This window comes from Hippopotamus amphibius, chromosome 2, assembly GCF_030028045.1.
Source record: "Hippopotamus amphibius kiboko isolate mHipAmp2 chromosome 2, mHipAmp2.hap2, whole genome shotgun sequence".
Taxonomy (NCBI): Eukaryota; Metazoa; Chordata; class Mammalia; order Artiodactyla; family Hippopotamidae; genus Hippopotamus; species Hippopotamus amphibius.
This window is the reverse complement of record NC_080187.1, coordinates 122,580,629-122,586,628: the sequence shown is the minus strand read 5'-3', so window position 1 is coordinate 122,586,628 and position 6,000 is coordinate 122,580,629.

Below are 6,000 nucleotides of genomic sequence, written 5' to 3'. Positions count from 1 at the left end.
TGAAGCTGCAGGGACACAGGCTGTGTGTCCCCATTCACATGGAAGCCTGATGACCAAAGACCCAGGACCCCATGTAAAGCAGGATTCCAGAGGCCTGTAAGCTGCATGCTGATCTCCTTTGCTACTTGATTTTTCTTCCCTGCTGGCAAGCCGCTTATTGGAAAGGGGAGTTGTCTTCCAAGGAAACAGGGTGCTTGCCATCCCTTGCAAGGAGCTCAGCAGACAACACTGTTGATCTGGAGGACACACGAAACGTGACAATTGGCCTCTGAAGAGGTGCAGCTTTTCCGTCCAGAAAGGCCTGCAGCACGTTCCCTGAAACTCTAGTCCATGTACTCTTGAAGTGCTCAGGAGCCTTGCAGGAAGAGATGCACACTGTGTCGGCACCATTTGGCATGGGAGAACACTGTGTGCCAAAAGTCTCTCCTGCAGCTTCAGAGCACCCTCCATTGCACAGGCACTTTGCATCCACTGTGTTGTCAGAGCAAAGGCCAGAGCAGGACACTCTATCTTGCTAGCTTGTGTAGCAAGAGGTCCCCCTACTTTGAAACGGCCTCTGGAAGGCAGTTCTAGACAGGCTTTAACTCCATGCTTGTCAAGGCTAGCTCAGGGGCCTGGAGCTATGTCGTAAGCACTGTGTGCTTTGCCTTCCCCATGGATCTCCTTCTGTCCGCATGCTACCTCAAGCTGACATTCAAATTGGGGAAGCAGAATGGAGAGAAAGGACAGCTTTGCCTGGAGCCCTGCCAGTGCATGGCAAGGTCTTCTAGGCCTACTGGGGCCTTCTCTCTGCTAAGGCCATACATGGCATTCAGACACTCTGGGGGAGCAAAATGCATTCATGAAAGGGCCCCGTTGGGGCAGGTGTTTCTGCTGGTGGTTCAGAAGCTGCAGAAACAGAGGCTGGCTGGCCACTTTAAAGGCGGGGCCCTGATGTGATAAGAAGTTATTTCCTCATTGGGAAGCGAGATAGCTGTGGCCTCCAAGCTTCAAGGAAATCACACTTGCTACCCATCTTCTCTTCACTGCTGACAAGTGTCCCAGAGATCACGTGAGTCTACTCCAAAGAAACCGGGTGCTTGCCCTTCCTGGCCTGGATGGCTTCCACAGCACTCTGTCATTTGAGGTGAAAAAAAAGACTGATAGGCTCTAGGTGAGCTGCAGGTTCTCCATCCAGAAATGGCTGCAGCCCAAATGGTCTCTACTGGCTCCCTAGCACAGAGATTGCAGGCCGAGAAGGCATGACAATAGTAAGGACCATGGGAAGGCTACAGGACCCTGGTACTTGTTGAGGCCTAGCAGTGCAAAGGGAAAGTGTGTTGCAGTTCTCCATGTAGGTCATCCAATCCAGCTTCACTTAGAAGGAGGGAGCTCTCCAGTAGAGCTCCAGGCAGAGGGCTCAGCACAGAGCTTATACACCACTGCTCAGGTGTTCTCACTGAGAGCAGGAGGCCTGGACTGAAATGGAAAGAAGGGCCTGGTGTGTGTTCCTGAGGCTGCTGGCATGCTGGGGACATCAACCTCTCTAACAAGGAGAGCAGGGGGAGCTTTTCCCTCAGCACAGAAACAAGCTGATCCAGAGGCCCCCATGGCTGAAGCCTTGTTGCTCAAAAGCCCCCCACGAAACTTACAGCACACAGCTGTGAAGAAAGGAGCACACAGGAGCTCACAGAGCCTCCTGAAGGCACGGAATGAGAAAGCCCAACAGTGCATCCGTCATCAGGCCAGGGCTGCCTGTCTTTCTGGCAGGGAACAGTGGCATATTTCCGGAGACTGGGGGTCAGGTGCATGTCCCCTCCAATGAAGGAGGCTTGAGGCTGAGCGCCTTCCAAGGAATTGCCAGCCCCTGTTTCAATTGGGAAAACCCTCTTCTCCTCCAGGGCTGTCCAGCTGGGAAGACTAGTCAGCAAGCAAAGGTGTTCAGAGGGCACCTGTGAGGCTGGAATCCTTGTGCCTACCAAAGGGAAGTTGACTGCCTTCCCTGGCAGGCACCAATGTGCGGGTTAACACACGGCATCTGTCCCCTGCATTTTTCGGAGCTGTGACAAGACACAGAGGCTGCACCCCACAGTCTGTGCATGAAGACACTTTCCTCAGCACAGAGACTACAGGCTGAGAGGTCATAGAAAGTGAAGACCTTTGGAAGGCCTGAGGGATCCTCTGGCATGCTGAGGCCTAGCCTTGCTAAAGGGAACCTCTGTGGCACTTCCCCAGGGAGGTGATCAGGTGCAACATCAGTTAGAGGTATGCAGCCCTCTCCTAGGAGCTCCCAGGCCGAGGGCTCAGCACAGTGCTTATGCAGAGCAGCTCAGCTGTCCTCACTTTGAGCAGGAGGCCTGCTGGAAGCGGAAAGTAGGGACTAGGTGTGTGTTGCCAAGGCTGATGGAAAGCTGGGACATCAACCTCTCGAACGAGGAGAGCAGGGCAGAGGCTTTCCCTCAGTACACAAACAAGCTGCTCCACAGGCCCCCGTGGCTGGAGCCCTGTGGCTCCGCATTCCCAGGAAACGCCTTTGGCACACAGTGGTCCTGCATGCAATATGGTGCACACAGGAGCTGACACAACCTTGGAGGGAGCACAGATCATGAAAGCAATCCATGGGAGGAAGAATGCCCAGGCACCTGAGGCATGCCTTGCTGGAGGCAGAAATGGAACCTTACCTGGAGGCTTGTGGTCAGGTTTCATTCCCCTTTAAGGGAGGGGGCTTGAGGGATGAGTTCCTCCCTAGAATGGCAAGCTGCATGTTTGTTGGGGGGAAACTCTCTGTTTCCTGCCAGAAGCTTGCCAGCAGTGAAGGGAAGGTTGGGGAGCAACAGGGTTTGGAGGACCACTTGGAGGTGGCAAGCCTCACGCTGTGCAAAGGGGGCATTGTCCTTCCTTTCTCACAGCAGATGCCAAGGGAAGCCTGCAGTCTCTCCACTGTGACAGGATACACAGTCCCAGGCCTCCGTCTTTAGAACAAGCCAATATCCTCGGCAGATCGATGGCACACCTTGCGGGCATAACAAAGTGTAGGCTTAGGGAGGCCTAGGGTTCTCTGTCTTTGTGGAAGCCTAGCTGTGCAGAGGGAAAGGGTTGTCCTGCTTTCCCAGGCAGTTTCTACAAGTTAGCTTCTACTGGTGGTAGATGTGACCACTGGGAGAAGCTCCCAGGGTGAACGTGAAGCACAGGATTTCTCCATGCAGCTCAGCATTTCCCACAAAGAGCAGGCCTTTCTGACCCAGAATGAAGGGCCTCGAGCTGTGTTGCTGAGGCTCTTTGTAGTGCAGAGCAATCAGCACTCTAGCCAGGAGAGCAGGGCAGAGCCCTGAACTCTGCACACACACCAGCTGTGGCCAAAGGACACTGTGGTCAGCTTGCGAGGAACCCCCAGATGCAGCTCTGGTCACACAGTGGTCCTCCAAAGATCACTGCTTGAGAGATACAGGGTGCTTGCCATTCCTTGCTAGGACCCCATCCCACAACACTCTGGAACTCGAGGGTGAATGGTCATTGATCCGTAGAATCCAGATGAGCTGCAGTCTCTCCATTTAGAAAGGCCTGCAGCAGGGCAATGAAACCTTGGTCCAAGTAGTGCTTCCATGGGTGAGTGCCACTCATTGCAAACGTGTGCTGGGGTCACTCTGCTTTCCATGGGAACACTGTGTGTGGAACATCTTCCCTGTGTGCCAAAAGTCTCCGTAGTGCCTGGTGCCCATGGAATCCCCTTTGTATACAAAGCCATGTTGAAGACATGCTTGCCATGCTTGCAGAGCTACAATTCCCAACTTTCCAACTGCCCGAGGAACACCATTCTAGGGAATCCCAGAATGCCAGGCAGGACTGCCTGTGGGAGGAGTGTGGAACTGCAATGAGAGAAATGCTGTGCTACGTGCTCACCCTGGGAAATCCTACCTGAGGTGTCTCTGCCTCAGAGAGATCCTTGAATGTGCCTCCAGCCTGCACTAAATGGAAATGATGACCATGAACACTGCTAGTCCCTGGCAAGTCCCTGTATCTCCTAGGATTCCCTAAGGCCTGCCTCACGTAGACCAATCACAGCACGCAGGCCCACTACTGAGCAAAGTTCATTTGAGAATGTCCCAGTGTGTGGCATGCATAGCTCTTTGCCCTGCTCAAGAAGCTGCAGGGACACAGGCTGTGTGTCCCCATTCACATGGAAGCCTGATGACCAAAGACCCAGGACCCCATTGTAAAGCAGGATTCCAGAGGCCTGTAAGCTGCATGCTGATCTCCTTTGCTACTTGATTTTTCTTCCCTGCTGGCAAGCCGCTTATTGGAAAGGGGAGTGTCTTCCAAGGAAACAGGGTGCTTGCCATCCCTTGCAAGGAGCTCAGCAGACAACACTGTTGATCTGGAGCGACACACGAAACGTGACAATTGGCCTCTGAAGAGGTGGCAGCTTTTCCGTCCAGAAAGGCCTGCAGCACGTTCCCTGAAACTCTAGTCCATGTACTCTTGAAGTGCTCAGGAGCCTTGCAGGAAGAGATGCACACTGTGTCGGCACCATTTGGCATGGGAGAACACTGTGTGCCAAAAGTCTCTCCTGCAGCTTCAGAGCACCCTCCATTCCACAGGCACTTTGCATCCACTGTGTTGTCAGAGCAAAGGCCAGAGCAGGACACTCTATCTTGCTAGCTTGTGTAGCAGAGGTCCCCCTACTTTGAAACGGCCTCTGGAAGGCAGTTCTAGACAGGCTTTAACTTCCATGCTTGTCAAGCTAGCTCAGGGGCCTGGAGCTATGTCGTAAGCACTGTGTGCTTTGCCTTCCCCATGGATCTCCTTCCTGTCCCGCATGCTACCTCAAGCTGACATTCAAATTGGGAAGCAGAATGGAGAGAAAGGACAGCTTTGCCTGGAGCCCTGCCAGTGCATGGCAAGGTCTTCTAGGCCTACTGGGGCCTTCTCCTGCTAAGGCCATACATGGCATTCAGACACTCTGGGGGAGCAAAATGCATTCATGAAAGTGCCCCGTTGGGGCAGGTGTTTCTGCTGGTGGTTCAGAAGCTGCAGAAACAGAGGCTGGCTGGCACACTTTAAAGGCGGGCCCTGATGTGATAAGAAGTTATTTCCTCATTGGGAGCGAGATAGCTGTGGCCTCCAAGCTTCAAGGAAATCACACTTGCTACCATCTTCTCTTCACTGCTGACAAGTGTCCCAGAGATCACGTGAGTCTACTCCAAAGAAACCGGGTGCTTGCCCTTCCTGGCCTGGATGGCATCCCACAGCACTCTGTCATTTGAGGTGAAAAAAAAGACTGATAGGCTCTAGGTGAGCTGCAGGTTCTCCATCCAGAAATGGCTGCAGCCCAAATGGTCTCTACTGGCTCCCTAGCACAGAGATTGCAGGCCGAGAAGGCATGACAATAGTAAGGACCATGGGAAGGCTACAGGACCTGGTACTTGTTGAGGCCTAGCAGTGCAAAGGGAAAGTGTGTTGCAGTTCTCCATGTAGGTCATCCAATCCAGCTTCACTTAGAAGGAGGGAGCTCTCCAGTAGGAGCTCCCAGGCAGAGGGCTCAGCACAGAGCTTATACACCACTGCTCAGGTGTTCTCACTGAGAGCAGGAGGCCTGACTGAAATGGAAAGAAGGGCCTAGGTGTGTGTTCCTGAGGCTGCTGGCATGCTGGGGACATCAACCTCTCTAACAAGGAGAGCAGGGGAGCTTTTCCCTCAGCACAGAAACAAGCTGATCCAGAGGCCCCCATGCTGAAGCCTTGTTGCTCAAAAGGCCCCCCACGAAAACTTATAGCACACAGGCTGTGAAGAAAGGAGCACACAGGAGCTCACAGAGCCTCCTGAAGGCACGGAAATGAGAAAGCCCACCAGTGCATCCGTCATCAGGCCAGGGCTGCCTGTCTTTCTGGCAGGGAACAGGGCATATTTCCGGGAGGCTGGGGTCAGGTTGCATGTCCCCTCCAATGAAGGAGGCTTGAGGGGCTGAGCGCCTTCCAAGGAATTGCCAGCCCCCTGTTTCAATTGGGAAAACCCTCTTCTCCT